The sequence below is a fragment of the Globicephala melas genome, chromosome 17 (assembly GCF_963455315.2).
Source record: "Globicephala melas chromosome 17, mGloMel1.2, whole genome shotgun sequence".
NCBI classification, from domain to species: Eukaryota; Metazoa; Chordata; class Mammalia; order Artiodactyla; family Delphinidae; genus Globicephala; species Globicephala melas.
In genome coordinates, this window is record NC_083330.1 from 63,721,390 (window position 1) to 63,741,916 (window position 20,527).

The window sequence follows — 20,527 nt, forward strand, 5'->3', positions numbered from 1 at the left end:
CTGATCAGCAGAGTTCAAAGCTCTCATCTGTTAGCCCCGTCATTATCGTTCATAATCCGTAATTCTCACCACATGCCTTCTGGTTTTACAGTTGAATAATCAGTTACAGAGAAGGGAATAACTTGCCAGGTTACCAAAGCTAGTGAGCGAGTGCCCTTACTAAGATTGAAACCTGACTAGTCTGGGTTGGTGCTCCTAACCAGTAGTTATCAACAAGGACTGTCCATGTTATCACCATTTTGCACTGCAAATGCACAAAACAAAGGAGAACCATTTCTTCATAAAACTGAATCTGGAAGGGACTGGTCTTTCTTGCAGCATCCCAGTGGAGATGGTGAGAAACGCTCTAAGTACCATCTTCTAGGATGAGAGATAGGAAGATGTGAAGTTCCTAGAGAGGAATATAAGGGTCCCAGAGACTCGCCCTCTGAGGTCACGTTGGCTGATGTATCATAACAGAAAGGACAGAGATGCCTGAAGTGGCTGCAGGAGGAGAAACGCAAAGAGACCAGAAAGAAGAATTGAAAACAGACCTCCCAGGAGAAGAGAAAGCTCACCTCTGTGTAATCCCATGATGTCATTTAGTTATAGCCTCTGCGAGTGATTTTAGGCAACAGGTGACCTCAGGAGCCATCCTGGGCCTAAGTGACCTGAGCCACATCCTTTACTAGGCTGCAGATCTGTCAGCCACAGAGCCTAAAGTTTAAGAGCAGGCCCTGGAGTAAGACAGATGTGCGTTTGAATCCTGACTCCATCACTTTCCAGCTGTGTGACCTGAGGCTACACTCTGCCACCCTTTCATCATCTGTAAAGAGAGGTAATAATTCTATCTACATCATCCAATCTTTTTGAAGGTTAAGAGAAATCCTATACTTAGAGAAGTCATCACCAAAAGAACTAGAAAACAAAGAGTTGCCTTTGGGGAGTGTTTTTTTGGGGGGGATGGCTAGTTTGTATTATAAGCTGGTGGTTTTCATTATAAACCTCTTTAGTATTTGATTTCTTGACCATAAGCATGTATTTCCTTGCTAAAAATATTTTTAAAGTTGGGCTTCCCTGGTGGCGCAGTGGTTGAGAGTCCGCCTGCTGATGCAGGGGACGCGGGTTCGTGCCCCGGTCCGGGAAGATCCCACGTGCCGCGGAGCGGCTGGGCCTGTGAGCCATGGCTGCTGAGCCTGCGCGTCCGGAGCCTGTGCTCCGCAACGGGAGAGGCCACAACAGAGAGAGGCCCACGTACCGCAAAAATATATATATATATATATTTTTTTTTAAAGCATTTTAAGGGATCATGTAAATCAGCACTGTGCACGATGCTTGGCAAATACTAAGAGCTTAATAAATGCAGGCTGTTAATGTCTGTGTACCCTGACGACTTGCTGTCACTATTGCCTGGACGCTTCAGGAAAGGAGTCAGCAGGGGTTGCTGTTTCAGCCGAGTGCAGCCCAGAGCTCCAGAATTACAGTGGGAAAGGGGAACCGGGAGCCTTGAGACAGACCTCTTCTTGCCAAATGAATTGTTTTGCTTCCTTGTCCGATGCCATGCTCACCTCCCTGCCGTTGACTTGCTGGTGGGTAAGCAATGCCTTACTCCAGGTCTAACCTTGTACCTGGACTCAGCTAGTGATGATCTTAACTGCCTTAAATCTCTTGGTTCCTGGGCTGTTTCCAAGGCTGTTTTGCCAGGGCTTAGAGAGGGCACAGTGGTGCTCATTGGAATCCAGCGTGGGTTCGCCCAGATCAGGTGGGGCCAGATGAACTTAAGGTTTTTTTCATGGCTTTTCAGCCAGTAGGCGAGGAAAAACCCCACAAATCAGGCATCCCTGGTTGTCATTAAGGTGTTGAGAACACCACTCGTGAGCTCCTTGGGAACATGATGGAGAAGTGTTGGAAGATCCTTTTGGATAAGTTTGCAGGTTAAATGGCCACCCCAAAGGATGCCGACGGACCTGAGTGAAATCGTCTGGACTTAGGTTCCTGGGGGTGGGCCTGGGGTCTCTGGCTCACCCCCATTCTGTCCACATGTTTTTCTGTGGCCTAAATGCTAGCCCTAGAAGCCATCCAGTCTAGGCTTTGGAATTCACACTACTGCTTACAAGCTACAGTGACACATAAAGACCCTTCACCTCGAAAAGCCTCAGTTTCCTCATCTGTAAAATGGGAGATAGTAACGACTGCCTCGTTGGCTTGTTTTGAGGATTGAACAGGACGAGGTAGGGAGGGCGCTGGGCCCCATTCCTGAGCGCTTGCAAGCATTCAGGCAGCGGTCACTGTCATTTCGCTGTGGTCAGGGATAGCATGGATCTGGGAGCGATAGTGAACTTGTCGGGTGGTAGAGACAGTATCCTAGAAGATCTCAGGGGACAAGAAGAAGGAGCCTAATCTAGCAATTTACAGAACAGCATCACATCCCATGGGAGCTGGGGGTGGAGCCCTGAGGCATCACAGATCCTGGGTGGGAAAGTGTCCAAGGACTGCAGGTCTAGGAGAGTCCAGTGGTGGGAGGAGGGATATACAGATATCTCTCCACAGCATTGATAGCAGAATGGTGTCTGGAATGGGCGAGCTGGTAACAGCCCCTCTCCCCTGGGTCACAAAGCTCATTGCAGAACTGTGCCCAGTTTGCAGTGTTGTATGTAAAGTGGGACATCCACAAATTAATACGTCAGAGGAGAATGGCAAGAACTGTAGACAGTCTGGAACTAGGGAATGTAAGGCTTCACTTGCTAAAATCCGGAATGTTTGGTGTTGGAGTTTTAGGGGTCAGTAAATGACACAACCCTGTTACCTAGCCAGGTTCAAGACCAATCGAGAGAGACAGAGTCAGACAGGTGTGATCAAAATATATATCCCCTCTGGTCCTTACAGAACCAGACTAGAGGGCATGACTTAGCTAGGTCGCTGACTAGAAGGTCTTTCTAATGCTCCCTGCCCTGCACCCCACACCATAAAGTGTCCATCAGTGAAACTGCGAGTCTGCAAAGATGCACACTCAGGCCATTGCTGCCCTCTGATCAGGGAGAGACAGAACAGGCAGAGAGACTGCATCTCCAATGTTTACAGATTAACTTCACCAAGTCGAGAAATAGACCAGTGACAGTTACCTGCCAACAGATGCTTTACTCCACTTCCAGGCTTGGGGGGGGGGGCGGTGGAGGGGGCGGTGGAAACAGGTCCAGGTGTCTAGGTAATTAAGGGAAAGAAGACAGGTGAGGAGTGAGAATGCCCCCTTCACACTTAGGAAGGCTGCCGGAAATAAGCCCCTTCTCGGTGTACAAAGTGCTCTCCATTCATTCACTCAGTGAATCCTCAGATATTTATTGATCACCTATTATGTACCAGGTGGTCTTCCCAGCTCTTGAGGAACCAAACAGATTCCTTACATTCCCAGTCTGGGGTGAGACCGAGAGTAAGCCATAATCGTAACAGGTAAGGAAACCATGTACTATGCTCGAAAGTGATAGTTGCTATGGAAAAAATAATAATTCAAGACTTGAAGGAAGTAGGGGAGTGAGCCATAGGGCTATGTGGGAAAAGAGCACCCTAGGCAGAGGGACAAAGCTGGGGCAAAGACCCTAAGGCAGTAGTGCTGAGGGACGAAAGCAAAACAAGGAGACCAATGTGTGCAGCAGAATGGGTGAGAGGGAGAGAGATGGGCCATGAGTGACAGGAGCCAGATGGCCTAGAGCCTGTGGGCCGTGGTCAGGCCCTCACCCATTTTAGTATGCGATGCTTTGTTTGGGTCGCACGTCACAGCACATGTATGATAGTTCTCCTATTATCCCTTTTTACAGAAGAAAAACTGAGAGTCGTAGCCAATAGCCCTCTTTATTTTACAACTGAGAAGACTTACACTCAAGGGCTTCCCTGGTGGCGCAGTGGTTGCGAGTCCGCCTGCCGATGCAGGGGACACGGGTTCGTGCCCCGGTCCGGGAAAATCCCACATGCCGCAGAACGGCTGGGCCCGTGAGCCATGGCCGCTGAGCCTGCGCGTCCGGAGCCTGGGCTCTGCAACGGGAGAGGCCACAGCAGTACGAGGCCCGCGTACCGCAAAAAAAAAAAAAAAAAGAAAGAAAAGAAAACTTACACTCAAGAGAGGGGGAGTGACTTGCCCAAGGCCACAGAGGGGGAAAATGACATTTACTAGGACTTGGGTCCCCTGATTCTCAGCCTGGAACTCCTTCTCCCACATCTCTGCCCCAGAAAGGAATTCCTTTGAAGGAGGTGGCTCTGGGCCTCTCTTGAAGATTCAGTTCTAGATCATGGAGTTCTTAGATTTTCTATGGGGACTACAGAATTTCCTTTTTTCTTTTCATTGAAGTATAGCTGATTTACAATATTATATTTCAGGTGTATAACATAGTGATTCAACATCTTGATTGAATCAGAATCTGAGTACAATTTAGATTGCACTCAGAATTCCCGTCTCAGTAAGGGGTTTGAGGTGGAAATCCGAAGATGGCTAACTTAAACACACATGTTAATAAATGCCGAATGAGGGAAAGAAGGTCACTGACTGTAATATAACCATTCACAGGCACTGATTGCTTCCTGGGTACCTGGCCTGTTACAATCTGTTGACAGGTGTTCGCCTCCTTATTCCTTACCACCACCCTCAGGGCTAGGTACTGTCGTTATCTTCATTTTATAGGTGAGGAAACGGAAGCGCAGAAAGATGAGATCACTTGCCCAAGGTCCCACCGGGAGTGAAGAGTTGAGCTGGGCTCAAAGCTCAGGCAGCCTGACTTCAGAGTCTGTGCTCTTAACCCCGCTGCTCACACAGATTAGCCAGACCCACAGGAGGTTACACCAGCCGCAGAACTGGGGTCACCAAAAGCATATGTCAGTGTCCTGTGAGCAGGCTGGGGAGTAGATGAGCGCTGCCTTCCATTTCCACACGTTCTTACCTGGATGACACTCCTTTCTCGAAGCTTCCCATCAGACACAGGGACTTTCCGAGCTTAATTAGCAAGATGACTTTCAAACACCTCCCCACGAAAGAAGTCCCAAGTAGATCGTGGCTCCCATCCTTCGATGACTTGAAGCATGACTGTTTCTATGTAGAGTTATTTGAGGAGAGAAAGAAACCATCCCCACGGATTGAAAACGGAACTCAGTACGTGCTGATCTGTTGATCGTGATGGTGATGACTAGCACTTACCCAACAGGCTTTCACACACAGTCATTATATCATTCAGCCTCACGAGGGTTGTAGGCTGTCACCATTTCATAGCTAAGGAGGCCGAGATGAATTGGGGAAGGTGAAATGATTTGCTTCGTCACAGTACTGATAAGGCAGGTGGAAAGAGACTCGTACCCAAGTCCGGAGACGACGTTTGATCTATGACTCAATGCTGGCTGAACGGCCACACTCAAAACGTAGCCCTTAAGACTGTGGGAGCCCTTCACGGGAGGGAGCCCTGCGTCCTGTCTTTCTTCCTGAAAACGAGCACAAAGAGCCATGGCAGGTTCCTGGGGGCGTCACCTTAGACTCGAAAGATATTAGAAAAAACAGTTTCTAGGACTGAGTCTCCACTAAAAAGATTGTTTTCATTCTCTGGCATCTGGCTGTCTGTGCCAGTTTTACTAGCTTCGGTTGCCGAGAGATTGACACCATGAGCCACATTTAGGAGTTTGTGTTGATATAACTGTTGTGGAAAAGCACATATTGGTCCCCACCATCTATATGCCTGCGACTAATTTTTTTTTCTCTCTGCCATTTCGTGCAACTTTTGCTTACAGCCTACTTGGCCTAATTGACGCATTGGCTCAGGCCTCCAAGACTGCCAACGTGGAGCCTTGGATCAGTGAAATCAGTTATGACAGACCTGATTATTTACAAGAAAATAAAAGTCACTATAATTAGACCTTCAAAGGAGTACATTTAGGTAGAGAATGAGAAAGCTCAAGTGTAACCTTAGCACGATGTGTTTGGATGTCAGCCCTGAGCAGGTCCTTCTCTGCTCCGTGAAAGGAGGTACTGGGGTGGCTGACACCCTCCTCAGACATGGCCACTTATCAATGCTCAGGACGTAGCTCTCGAGAGATGGAAAGGTGGGCTGATGGAACAAGCATTAGATTTGGCACCAGAAGTGGTTTCAGTTCTCAACTCAGCCACTTGTCCTCAATATTGATTTCTTTTATTCAGTTGTAAAATGAGGACAAGAAAGAAGCCCCATCTCGTGACAGGTTGTGAAAATTAAAAGTGATCAAGTAAGACAGGTGTCTAGCCTTGTGCTTGGCGTAAGACAGTAGGCAGAAAGCGCTGAGTGGTAGGCGTTCTTACCCCTCTTGAGCACAGCACCTGACCTCCTTGAGCCTCGCTTTTCTTCATTGGAAAATATAGATGAAACCATCTCATACAATGGATGTGAGCACTGGAGGACATGAGGGGTGTGAAAGGGGTTTCATAACCATCTGTGGCCGTTCATGTGTCCGTCTTCCTATTATTATTTTTTAAATACCCATAGTAGTTATCACTTACTGTGTGCATCAGGGGCCAGGCTCTGTAGTGAGAAGGATCAATTTCTTCATTAGGTACAGTAAGCACAGTGCCTGGGGCCCACAATACTTTTAGGGCCCCAGAAAACGTTTCATTTTAATTTCTCTTAAAATGAGAAGAAAAAATGAATATAGTAATAATGACTATAAAATCAAATATTAAAATCCTAAACAATAATAACATAACGATTAATCCAACCTGGAATATATTTGTCTTTATACCAACATAATATTAAAGCCTAATTTTTTATGGGGTTTGTTTTGAGTTTTTTTTAATGCGGGAAGGGACCCACAAATGCAAAAGTGCCCAGGGCTCCCAAATTTACGATGCAGCCTTTGCTGTGGAAACTTTACAAGTGCTAGCCTGGTCATTCTCCGGAAGGTTGTTTTTTTTTTTTAATTCTCATTTTACAGATGAGGAAATCTAAGCTTAAGGAGGTTAAGAAACTCATCCAAAGTCACATGGCAAGTAAAAGCCTATATTATATTAGTCAGGTTGAACTAACAGCTGTAACAACCCCCAAATTTTAATAGCTTAACAGTTTAGGAGTCTGTTTCCTGCTCACACCACAGTTTGGTGTGTATGTCTGCAGGCAGTGTTCCACACAGTGATTCAGGGACCCAGGCTCCTTCCCTCTTGTGGCTGTCTCCCTCTAGTCCTGGGGGCTCTGTCCATTCAGTTGGGAGATGGAGAAAAGTGAACCGCAAGTGGGAGGTTTTTAGGGGCCATGCCTGGAGTTGGCCCTCATCACTTCCACTCAAATTCCACTCAAATTTCGGAAAGCTGTCACATGACCACCTGTCACTGCAAGGAATGCTGGGAGTAGTCTAGCTGCTGCCTGGGAGGAAAAGGAGAACATGTATACTGGGGAGCACTCTCAACCCCTGACACAGCGACAGTGTTGGATGCCAGCCCAGGTCTTTTGTACACAAAGTCCACGCTCTTTCCACTCAACTGGTTCTTGTCACTTTTAACTTCCACAAAGCCTCTTTATGGGCCCTTTTCTCCAGCCAGACTCGCCTACTCACTGTTCTCAGGACCAGACCTTCGCCTGCTCAGTCCCAGTTGCTGCGGTAGTGCTAGGAAGAGACATGCTCCGAAAAGAAGCTCCTCCCTGCCCTGGATTCGCTTTCAGGTTACCCTGAGAAAGCTGCTGTCTGTATCTCCCAATCCCGGGCTCACTGGCTGCTTCTGGGCACATGCAGAAGCCAGTGATCGCCTCCTCAGTGTGAGAAAAGGGGGCTCAGCAGAGGGCTTCAGCGGCAGGAGGAAAGAGTTTTGAGCTGGAGACTTGGCTGGACCATGAGCCTTGGGCAAGACATCAGCAGGAAGTGGGTGGCACCCAGTGATCATGCAGCACTAAAGGGCCGCAATCCTGGTATTAATGGGTCATTTGCCAAAAGTGACTCGCATGGGCTGTCCCTAATCTATCAATGTGTGTTGCCTTTGAACTCACGGGATCCTAAGGGACAAAGCTGCTGGAGCCAGCTGGAGGCTAGATGCCCTGTGGCCACTGCCTGTAACTGTTGGGCAAGCCCAGTGACCCTGGCAGTGTTCCAGTAGTGCCAGTGTTGGTGGGAACTCAGCTCCTTTAGGAGGGATTTATTCCTGAGTTGGAATAAACCCCTCCTCCAGGAAGCCCTCTATGATCCCCACCTCTTCAGAACTCAAGGGCACTTGTTGCCGTTCCACCTATAGATAGGCCCTGCATTGCTTTGTGACCTCATTCATAGTCACCCTCTCTTTATCTGCTGTTGGCCTCAGAGGCAAGGAAACCGAGACCGTGGCCAGAGCCAAGTCGTCAGGGACACTCCTGAGCACTTTGTAGGCATCACAGACGCAACAGCATTTAGTCAGTTCTAACATTTCATCCAGATTCACATCCAGGACTAGTTTATTGTAAGAAGAGGAGTGGTACCCAGGCGGCATCCTTCTTTCTTTTTATTTGAGGGGAAAAGCACACTTTTTATTTAAGTGATGGGAAAAGTACACTAAGGGGAAAAAAAGATTTTGTCTGTAGTCATCTGAAACATTCATGGTCATCCCCTCGTCTTTGTAAGGTGAATACAGTCGCAGTGGATACCTGTGTCTGTGTCCAAAACAATACAGCTTCAATCAGATCTGGTCATGTGCCCTGGCTGCCATCGCCAGCTGATAGACACTGGACCCGTTCCCTCATTTCTCTCTGCCTGTTTCCTTATCTGTCAAGCCGAGATCCGACTGGGGCTAGCTCGTGGGGTGGCTGTGAGTTTAAAATGAGAGCATATCAAGATGACACTTGGCACGCAGCTCTCCTCCCAGCCCCCCTCGGTCTCTAGCACAGGCGCAAAACCTTGCTTCAGAATGTGTCTTGCAAGAAGACTTGGCATCCAGGACGCACCCTGGGAAGAATTTGTTTTTGTTTTAATGCCGAGGACGTTTGCATGAAAACAGGATCTTCGTTGCTTAGGAATTGATCAACTCCTGCTGCTGCTTTTCCTCTGCTGAAGTGCTAGTCCCATATTGGTCACAGGCGAAGGAGGAACGGTAGGGATGCCTGGGACCGCCGCAGATACAGGATCGTGGCCCCTCGGGGCTGGTTTCGGAGGCCACGGAGTCAAAAGAGAATCAGGAATCCATCCCAGGCTGAAAAGAGCTGGCAAGTAAAGGGTGCCTCAGCCGAAGGACTGCCACGTGAGTGAAGATTTTCTGCAGGTCTACTGTGTTCTGGATGCTCAAGGAAGAAGAGAAGAGACAAGGAGTTTAAGGCATGGCCTCCACCCGCAAGGATAAAAATGTAACAAAGAAGGCGGCAGGCAAGAGTGATAGGAACCAGTACGTACAGCGGAGAGACTGGGGGTCAGGAGCCGGATAGACTCGGGGGTAGACACACGGCTTAACCTCTCTGCTCCCCAGTTTCCTCACGGACAAAGTAACACCCCCATGAGGATTAAATGAGATGCTACGTGTTAAATGCCTGGCATTGAGTAAGCACTCAATAAAGCCAAACTGTTATCATTAATATTAATAATAACCATTCATCATAAAACCAGATACTCTCCATCCTACGGAAGAGATAGCCAGAGGACCACAGAAGGCTGTTTAGAGGAAGGACCTGAGCTTGATTTGTCACAGCTGTGTCCACTGCAGACAGTTCTGGGGGAGGTTTGGGGATGCTTTCCAAGACATCGAAGTCAAACTGCTTACAGGAACTTGGAGGAGGGTTTCCAGGACTTCTGGTCCGTAGGCACCCCACCCCGACCCGTTTGTGGCCCCAGCCTGGTCCCACGGACATCGGCACAGAAAGGACAGAGAAGAGCCCAGAGTGACAGCTCAACCGGTCAGGCCCTTCCTGTTTGCCTCCACGCTTGGCTTCCAGAAGGTAGTTGGGTGTTTGTGTCCAAATGCCCAGGAGAAGCCAGACGCCTTTCTCTTTCTGTGTCCTTTATATATGCTAATCAAAGCCGACAGCCTGCAGAAAAGATCTGCTTGGCAAAGCCCCGCTCCCTTGCCTTGGCCTGCGCACCCTCCCCAGCCTTCCCCTCCCATCTGCCTATCCAGGGGCGTCCATAAATCCAGCTTTCGGAGCCCTTGGGGGCTGGCAAGGCCGCCATGGACCTCAGTCACATCGCAGTGGAAACAATTGAAAACCACTTGGCAAAACTATGGGGTGAGCTAATGTTTTATAGCAAGAATACGTTTCTTCCTCCCCATTCTTATTCAAGCCTTGGGGGGAAAGCCGGCTGCCCTCCAAGCTTGGTCAGGCTGGTACCCCAGGGTTCCTGGCTCTTTACCCCCCACACCCCACCGTCTCAGATCACCCCGCAGCGGGGTGTCACAGGCCCTGGAGAAGCAGATCCGGCCTTACCTTCCTGAGTCGCCTGGCTGCCTTGGTCCCCTCAGAGGTGAGGCTGTGGCCACAGGGGCCTGTGGGGAGGCCCATATATGGAGCCTGGAGAATGTGGGTTCTGGCAGGTGGCCTGGAAAAAAATGGCCGTGTTCTGAGGGTGAACTCCGCTGGATTATAAATAGCACTGTCTCCCTCCCCTTCCAACTTGCGATGTCTGTCACTGCAGGGCTGACAGTTTAAATTCAAGAGGACCGAGCAGGACAGCGGGGCGGGGAGTGGGGAGGACGGGGAGATGCCAGATCGCGCAGGAGGTTCAGCTGCTGTCTTGGGATTGATAAAGAGAATCATCACCAGCCAGACGATGGGGCTGGAGTGGGACACATTTGGGAGCAGCAGAATGACTACTGATTTAATGCATTTTCATAAGCCAAGTAAGCATTAGGGGAAAACAAAGAGAAGTTCTACGTCCAGGAGATGGTTTTAGAGAAGCTTTAGAGCCTCTAAAAAATAATAATGAAAATCAGCTGCCTCAAAATATAAAAGGTTTCTCTCTGGTTCTGAAAGGTCAGCTGTCCTGGCCTCCAAATCAAAACCCACGGCCAGGGCTTCCCTGGTGGCGCAGTGGTTGAGAGTCCGCCTGCCGATGCAGGGGACACGGGTTCGTGCCCCGGTCCGGGAGGATCCCACATGCTGCGGAGCGGCTGGGCCCGTGAGCCATGGCCGCTGAGCCTGCGCGTCCGGAGCCTGTGCTCCGCAACAGGAGAGGCCACAGCAGTGAGAGGCCCGGGTACCGCAAAATAAATAAATAAATAAATAAATAAACCTACGGCCAGGTGCCCACAAAGGCCCATCCCTTGAGCCTTCCCCCAGGGGATTTCTCAGTGGGTTTTTGTGTCTCTCGGACACCGAGGAAGCAAGGGCACTCCTTCTCTACAAACCTCAGCACGTTTTGCTCAACACAGGGAGGGTGATGAATTTAGAAGGCATTAGGAAATAAAGAAGTAAAGGAGTGTGCGGCCCAGGCTTAGAAAGCCAACCAGTCGCTCACACCTGGGGAATAGTGATGGCGGGGAGGTGTCTCAGCAAATTCTGAGTTCTGGAGGAAAGGCGGGCCGCTTCTGCAGGGTCCTTGTCTGTGTCTTTGGCTCTGCAAGGTGCTCCTGGGGACCAGCGGCCAGGTCTCCTGATTGGCTGCCCCTCCATCCATGGTAGAAACTCCGTGGTAGGAACGGCAGGAGCTCTGCTGGGCGTCTTGGTGGGACACACGTGCCCGGGAGGGCGTTGGGGGCTGGCAACCCCTCCATGGGTGTTGGTGATTCCTCTGTAAACAGGCAGAGCTGCCCACAGTCACTTGTGTCCTTCATCTCAGCACTTGTGGCTTTTGCGTCCATAGCGTGATTTGGAAATGGGTTAAGTGATGGGTTTCTCCTCTCCTACCTTTATAATTCTCACTTCTTGTGCTCTATGGAGTGATGTTCGAAATTAAGCATGTAAAAAACAAAAACAAGAAAAGAGGAGCAGGCAAACTTCTGTATCTTTTGGACGCACCTCAAAAGAAGGTCTCCAGACCCCACAGAAGGCAGGCACCGAGCAGAGGTGAGGTGTGCGTGGGTGGACATCGGAACTTGACTCCGGGTTGGATTTGGAAGGAGCATCTAAGGGAGCGGCGGTTTTCAGCTGCGCTTTAGGAGCGCTGTTGGGGGAGGTGCCTCAGAGGCCAAAACAAAAAGGGCCTCCCAGACCCTCGTGCCTATTTCAAGCAAAGTGGCTCCACGTTTACCTGTTTTAGGTATCAGATTGCATTTTCTTTTAAAGGATTTCATGCCTTAAAAAGTTTGCAAACCAGCATGGCAACTGGCTCTGTTATTTTAATGCTGGGTAAATGGAAGAGAGGGAAGGGGATTTTCCCAAGGTCATGGCCCAAGGCCAAGACCTCTGACTGGATACATGCTGTGCTCAGGGCTCTTCTTTTGGGAAGGGAAATCCCAGGGTGCTGGGACTGGGAGGGACCACAGAGAGCATCTTATCAACCCCCTTCTTTCAGTAACTGAGGCCCTGGGAGATGATGGGATTTGTTCAAGGCGCAGTCAGTGCCAGACCTGGGGCCTGAAGCCGTCTCAGATGCTCATAATAGAGGCAGGATGTGCCGTGAGAACCCAAAATGGTGGGTCTGATCCAATCTGTACAGCTTCCCAGAGGAAGTGACACTGAGCTGAGATGGAAAGATGATGAGTAGAAAGGTGACGAGGGCCAAGGAGAGCTTCCAAGCAGAGGAACCACACGTGTGCTTGGTCCTATGCCCCTCCTATTGCTCCCGGGAAGCAGGGGCTCGAAAGAGATGTCAGCTCTCGTGCGAAGGCTGCTCCCATATGTCTCTGTGTTGACCTCTTTGCCGAGGGAATGTGGAAAATGAGTGGCGTCACCACCTGCCAGGTCAGGCCGCGTCTGTGGCCTCTCAGAGCGGCCCCCTGGCAGCCCTGGAGCCCAGCTTATCAGGAACAGAGCCCGGGCGGGATGGCCGTTGCTGGGAGGCTTCCTGCTGCAGGATTTGAATACATAATGTGCCTCAGCTGATCTGAGCTGTGAGAAAGTCCAGACAGCCTGTTCCAGACAGGAGAGGACATCGCAGGGACGGCGGCGTTCGTTCTCAGGGCAACTCCCTGGGACTTCTTGCAGAGGATGTTAGTCTCTCTCTCTGGGCGTGGACTTCCCATGAGGATAGGATGTGCCCTGGTTGGGCCCCCGGTTCTTGTTTCTGGTCCTGGGGTGTAGAATGTATTCCTTTATCAAGACTGAAGGAAGACTTGGGTAAAAATCCCCGGAAATGGGAACATTGATCATCGTCACCCAGATACACTTTAAAAACAAATACAAGTTATCTATTTTATATACTCCAATAAAAAAACCCAAAAAATACGTGTTCTTTACGACGCAACATCCCAGGAAAAGGATTCCTGTTCTTCTCTTCCATTTTCTGGGACATGCGAAAAGTAGCACCTGCGCATGCCTGCAGAGCCCATCTCATCTAATCTTGGGCTCTCAGCTACTCTCCAGCAGCACCAAGGGGGAATCTGGGGCCGCCCAGGAGAGAGTGCGGGGATTTCTAAATCCACAAGTCCATCGGAGGAGACCTCCCAGTCACTCCCGTTTTCTGATATGCCTTCGGAGGCGGGACTTCTACGTGAGATGTCTTCCTTTGCGTTCATGAGATTCACAGCCTCCATCCTGACGTGCCCACTGCGGTCCTGCGAGCACGTGCAGACGCCAGCTTGACGCTTCAGGCTTTTCTCAAGGCCCGTCTGAGGAGCAGTCGTCCTGCAAGACGCTCTATGACAAAGGGTTCCGTTGTCGTGTTAGTTTGGGAAATGCTGCACACTGATTCCTCCTGTGTGTTAGGACTCTGCTCAGGTAGCATCACCTCCGAGAGGTCTTCCCAGACCTCCACCCCCTTACCTGCTCTGTTCCTGCTTTCACATCCTCATTTTACACTTGTCTGTTTACCTCTGTGTTGTCCGTCTCCCCTGCACTAATGCTGCTCCCCCTGTTCTTGCTTGGCTGTCTTGTTCAGGACTGTATCCCTCATGCCCAGAACACTGACTGGTTCAATAAGAGAATGTGTCAAATGAACACATGGACCAATCAATATGTTCAAACGCTCAGGACTCCTTCATACATAATTCTGTTTAGCTCTATTTAGCTCAGTATTTTTTCATCCTTCTTTCCCCTTTATTTATTTATTTATTTATTTTTGCGGTACGCGGGCCTCTCACCGTTGTGGCCTCTCCCGTTGCGGAGCACAGGCTCCGGACGCGCAGGCTCAGCGGCCATGGCTCACGGGCCCAGCCACTCCGCGGCATGTGGGATCTTCCCGGATTGGGGCACGAACCCGTGTCCCCTGCATCGGCAGGCGGACTCTCAACCACTGCGCCACCAGGGAAGCCCTCCTCTCTTCTTTAAATGCCCAGCTTATCTCACGTCACGTAGGACCAAGTCACATTTGACCCTGGGAGGCCAGCCCTGACCACCCTGCCGAGAGTGGCAGGCCTCCCCGTCCCACTCTGTCTCGTCACCAGGTTTCATTTCCTCCGTGGTCTGCTGACCAGTGGAAATGGGCTTCTTCACTAGTTCGCTCACTCCTCTGCTCTGAATTCTACGAGGGCAGGGACCTTGTCTGTCCTGGTTCACCACTGACTCCCCTGTACCTAGAACAGTGCCTGGGAAGTGCTCGGTAATGATTTGCTGCGTGAATAACCCTCTTTTCTGACTAACCCTCATCCACAGCCCATAGAACTTAAATTCCACCAAACACACTCTGGGACATGCTGTTTTCTGTCAACTCTCACCACCAGTTGCCAGCCATCTGGTACAGCGGATGCTCTACCAGATCAAGACACCAAGTGTCAGAAAGGGAAGGGATGACAGAGGCCATCTACCCAGAGCCCCTGTTTTTTGGAGGGAGAAATAGAGGCTCTCAGAGGGCAGTTGGCCAATTCAGGACTGGTCCACCAAGACTCCTGTCTCTTATTTGGGTTATACTCCTGCCTTAGTTTCCCGGGGCTACTGTGACAAACTACCACAAACATGGTGGCTTAAGGCAACGCACGTGTTCTCTGACAGTTCTGGAGGTGAGAAGTCTGAAATGGGTCTCACTGGGCTAAAAGCACAGCGTTGGCAGGACTCTGTCTTCTGGAGGCCCTAAGGGAGAATTCATTTCCTTGTCTTTTCCAGATTCTAGAGCTGCCTGTATTCCTTGCCTCACAGCCCCTTCCTCCATCTTCCAAGCCAGCAGTGCCGACTGAGTCTTTCTCGAGCTGCTTCGCTCTGACTTTGACCCTCCTGCCTCCCTCTTTCACTTCTCAGGACCTTTGTGATTACACTGGGCCCATCCGGATAGGCCAGCATAATCTCCCCTTGGCAACAACCTTAATCACATCTGCAAAGACCCTTTGGCATGTAAGGGGACATATTCACAGGTACTGGGGGTTAGGGCGTGGCCTATTTGGAGGGGGCGTTGTTCCGTGCGCCACACCTCCCAACGCCTCATCTGCTTGTTGGTCCACCCTCAGGCGAATGTACGTTCTCCCCACACATGCCCCAGCACTTTCTGCGTCTCTCAGTTGCACTACTTGTCACGTCACTTTATAGCTCATTCAGTGTCTGGCTGGCTGGCTGGGCCATGACTGCCTCATGGGCAGGGCCTGGCCATCTCTGTGCCGGCTGTTGGACATTCCTGGCACTTAGAAAGCACATGGGGAGTGCAGGTTGCCTTGGCTGCGACCGAAGTGTTCCATATTCGTTTTACTGCACTCTCCCCATCCCCATTTCCATTCAGCGACTGAAGGGGCCTCCCGCAGGTTCTGGTGTTCAAGTTCTGCCCTGGGGTCAGTCCTCACCGAGATCGAGAGAGACTCGGGCCACATCCACATTTTTTAGACTCCTGGCATGTTAAAATATGAAAAAAAATATTAAAACTGATTATAGAAATTGAAGATCTGTAAAATAATTAAACTAGCAGGTTAACTCTTTTGACATCCAAAATACAATGCTACAGAATCGTCTTGTAAGCTTCCTGCAGGTTTACATTTAAAATACATTAATTCAGGGTATTCTACCTGTGTCGTAGGCCCAAAGTCAGACAGCCACGTATGTGTGTTGTGGTCCCAAATTCAGATAGCCACATATGTGTCTTGCAGGGACTGTCAAAAGTTTAAGTGTATGCCCGTTCATGAAGGAGAGGCCTGGCCCAAGAAGCCTTCCTACTCACGTCCCCAGGCCTCTGGCCCTTGCAAGAGCCCATGCTTGGAATAAAGGCTGAAGGAAAAGCCTTTGGGATGCAATTTAATACTCAGGATCAGACCCTGGGCAAGTCACATCCCTCATCCAAACTACTTGTACTCAGCTGGCCTGGAGCCCGTGACCTCTAAATTCCCTTTTCACCAACATCTTATTACCTGGAGGGATCTAGGACAGATTCTGGTGACTGGTTTCAGGTTCTAATGCAGCCATGATGACAGTTTTGCTTCTGGCCTGAGCCAGTAAGAGACTGGATCACTGACTTTCCTTTCCTGGACATCCTAGCAGTTTCCTTCTGTTCTCCCCAGCGTTCCTGGCCTTACAGAATCCTACAGCACTGGAACATTGGCACCTCAGAGAGATCTGGTCCTGTCTCCCCATCTGAGGTCAGAGGGTAAACCACCTTCCCCATCATCTAAGTTGGGATTGAACCCCAGGTCTCCCAGTTGCTTGCCCCCTGATGTTTCTGCTACACCATTTCAGGCTGGAAGGGGTAAGGTAGTTTCTTACTCTGCAGGGAGTACAGATTGAAAAGCACAGAAAACCCTGATTTTGAAGTAGCTTTGATGGCTTTTAGAAAGAAAACAAGACCAAAAAAAAAAATCATAAATAGTTGAAAATAATTTGTATGTTTGTGTGTTATATGCTTTTCTATTTCTTTTTTTTTTAACATCTTTACTGGAGTATAATTGCTTTACAATGGTGTGTTAGTTTCTGCTTTATAGCAAAGTGAATCAGCTATACGTATACATATATCTCCATATCCCCTCCTTCTTGCGTCTCCCTCCCACCCTCCCTATCCCACCCCTCTAGGTGGTCACAAAGCACTGAGCTGATGTCCCTGTGCTATGCGGCTGCTTCCCACTAGCTATCTATTTTACATTTGGTAGTGTATCTATGTCCATGCCACTCTCTCACTTCGTCCCAGCTTACCCTTGCCCCTCCCCGTGTCCTCAAGTCCATTCTCTATGCCTGCGTCTTTATTCCTTTCCTGTCGCTAGGTTCCTCAGAACCATTTTTCTTTTTTTTTTTTTAGATTCCATATATATGTGTTAGCATACGGTATTTGTTTTTCTCTTTCTGACTTACTTCACTCTGTATGACAGACTCTAGGTCCATCCACCTCACTACAAATAACTCAATTTCATTTCTTTTTATGACTGAGTAATATTCCACTGTATATATGTGCCATATCTTCTTTATCCATTCATCTGTCGATGGACACTTAGGTTGCTTCTATGTCCTGGCTATTGTAAATAGAGCTGCAATGAACATTGTGGTGCATGACTCTTTTTGAGTTATGGTTTTCTCAGGGTATATGCCCAGTAGTGGGACTGCTGGGTCATATGGTAGTTCTGTTTTTAGTTTTTAGAGGAACCTCCATACTGTTCTCCATAGTGGCTGGAGAGGGTGTGGAGAAAAAGGAATCCTCTTGCACTGTTGGTGGGAATGCTTTTCTATTTCTATGTCCTATTTTACAATAAAAACACATTTTAAAAGTCACAAAAATTAAACTAAATAAATGGGGTTCCAGGTCCTCAAGTCAGCTGGGAACTCTTTACTCCTTTCCTGAGCTCTTTCAGGCCTGTTCTCTTTCTATCCGCTTCATAAAGCCTCCTCCAGCCCCCTACCCACCGTGGCCCCTGCACGCCTGCATCTATGGCTTGGGCTGGTCCATCTGTTCATTCATTTGTTCCTCTGTCCATCGAGTAGTTATGACGGTCCTCGTTTATTTCATGCACCATGTACCCCTAGGTTGCCCATGATGACATAGTAAAAATAGCACAGACCCAGGGATCCAGCAGAGACCTGTGCTTCTCTCTGTCTTAACCTCTCTGGGCCTCAGATTGCTCATTTGCAAGTAAGGGGCCTGTCCTGAGTCAGGCTTGCACACCCAAATGCGTACAGAGGTCAGGCAGGTGAAGAGAATGAGGGAGGCTAGCTAGGGGTAAGTCACAGGAGTGGCGGCGACGTGGGCAAGTTGGAGCATCCACGCCCAGTCTAAAGCGGATACTGGCCACTGAACTCCCACTGACTGTTCCCATGCAGGGGTATGGATTCAGTGAGGCCAGGGAGCCCCTTATTCATTTTTTATGTTGGAAATCTTGATTTTTAGGAGGTATTCCCAAAATGTTTAAAGCAGTGTATAAAGTCAAAGAAAACATATCTAAGGGCCAAATCCAGCATCAGCCACCTGTTTGCAAGGCCTGGGCCAGAGCCTCGGTAGGTTGCATTCCGGCTTTCCCACCCGGACAGGTGGGGATGCTGCCACGCCTGCCTCGCTTCCTTCGGGCGTGGATGTGTGTTTTTCCCTCTGCAGTCCAGGCATTTATTGTCCCTGGAAGATAGCAGAGGCTCAATTAAAGATAGCTATAAAGGGCTAGATCCCCGTGTTGTACTCCTGTGTGCTGCCCCTGTCCCACCAAGACCAGCACAGCGCTGGGTATACAGAGTAGGACCAGTAACGTGTACTTATTAAATAAACAGCAACTTTGAATGAGATTATGGAATCAGTTACGAAGTAGGTACAGAGAAGCCCGCGGATTTTGGCAAAATGGGTGTAATATTTGGTAAAGAGGCTGACCCACCTGAATCCTCTAAGAGAGACCCCTGGTCTGTAATTTATCCTCCTCCCTCGTATAGGTAAGAGAAATGGAGACTTGCTGGTTTATATCATTTTTTCAAAGGCTGCAGCAGCCCCTCCGGGCCTAAAGTAATTTATTCCTTCAAGCCATCAATTTGTCTCACCCCTTCTTTATTCCCTCCTTCATTGTCCCCTCTTCACCAGGAGGAGCTAGCAGACAACTCAAGGACATGTCTTACTTACCAGGGGCAGGACTTGGGCTTTGGGCAGAAAAGAAGCCCATTATGCCCCAAATCTGTGCCTGCGAGGGTGATCGCACCTTTTCGCAGCTGAAGGGAACACAAAGAAACACTTGAGCCCAGTGGCATCGGCGGGAAAATGGGCCATTCTTTTCGCTGCGCCCCATTCCCACCAGCCCTCCGCTTAACCTCCAAGCAAGAGAGGCCCCAGTCTCTAGCAGGTTTCTCTGCTGGATACTCCAACAACGTATTAGCATATTTTGCATTTAAAAAGGACTTGGAAAATGAATTAAATGATTGGCATGGTGTTTCAAAAGGTTCTTCCAAACTACTAGTAATTGTGTGGTTTTAAAATACACCATTCCCGCCTGAAATACCCCAGGCCTGGCAGGCAGCTTAATCAGGAGACATTGTACCAGGCAGGGGTATATTTTAAGGCTCGTGATACCCAGTGATTGCCTGAACAGTACCTGGAGACTTGCTAAAGAGAACCTTGTCCTAGTTTTTCAGCAGAGCTGACAGTTCATTTTCCTCCCTTACAGAGCTGAGATTTACACCAATTTCGAACCTCTTTTTTAATGAAAGGGACTGGATCAGCCGTGTAATCATCTACTGAGGCACCAGGCAGTGTAGACAGTATCCCAGCTCTGACGATGAGCTAAGTGAGGTGGAGCTGGGTGCTAGGTTGGTCACTTATGGCACTGCTGTGGCCAGAGGGGCTCAGGGCGGGGGGCGGGGGGAGCACGAGTGTGATGGAAGCTTCCAGAACATGCTTGGGAAAATGCTATTCTGGTCCAATCTCCTCATTTTTCAGGTGAAGGAGATGGAACCCAGAAAGACTATTACTTGCCCAGGGTCACAAGCCCTTTTCACTCTTTCATGACAGTAGAATTCAGATCTCCTGACTCTTAATCCAGATTTGTTATTTTTTTCAAGTCCAGAGAAAAGAAAACCAATCAGGAGATCAGGGTGTGGGGTTGAGTAGGATTCCTAGGGGGAGGTTAGGAAGTCTGAGATGGAGGAATGTAGGAATGACAAGCTATGGGAGAACCTCCGGCTTTTTAGAAAAACCGAGGGTTGTTATTCATTATTCTGATTAATGATGATAATGATAAAGGTAATAATTGCTAACATTTGCGTGCTTTCTTGGAGCCAAGCGCTGTGCCCGCTGCTGTACCTGTATTATCTCCTTTAATCCTCACACACCTCTGGGGAGCAGGTCAGTACTAACATAACCCTGTTTTACTGATGAGAAAACTGAGGCCCAGGGTGCCCCAGATCAGACTTCAGAATCAGAATCTTTAGGGAAAAAAAGGAGAGAATCCATAAGCAAGTGATCAGGAAATGGTAGGATGGGGCCAACAGCCCCTGCAAAGTATTAAGAACAGAGACAAGATGAGGGAGAAAAGAGCTGGAACAGAGGAGAGCCCTGGGGGGGCAGGTAGAAGGTTCCGGTCAAGAGTGAGGTGCAGTGTGCGTGGAACAAAGGGACTTCTGTGAAGTGGGCGCTGATGTTTGTGGGGAGGGCAGCTCTGACCTCAGGGCAGAAACACAGACCTGGGCTCAGGAGGAATGAAGCAAAA

The 20,527-nt window shown here is 49.2% G+C and overlaps 1 protein-coding gene across 5 annotated transcripts in view; it reads left to right on the forward strand.

The window, feature by feature from the left end:
• ZHX2 (zinc fingers and homeoboxes 2) overlaps positions 1-20,527 on the forward strand; it is a 172,636-nt gene that overhangs the window by 23,984 nt on the left and 128,125 nt on the right. The window contains exon 1 of one of the 5 annotated variants that reach the window (XM_060287685.1): positions 10,039-10,148. The exons of the other annotated variants lie outside the window; for them this stretch is intronic. The gene's annotated coding sequence lies outside the window, so the exon portion shown is untranslated. Of the gene's footprint in view, positions 1-10,038; positions 10,149-20,527 lie in introns of those variants that run through there. 5 annotated transcript variants of the gene reach the window in all.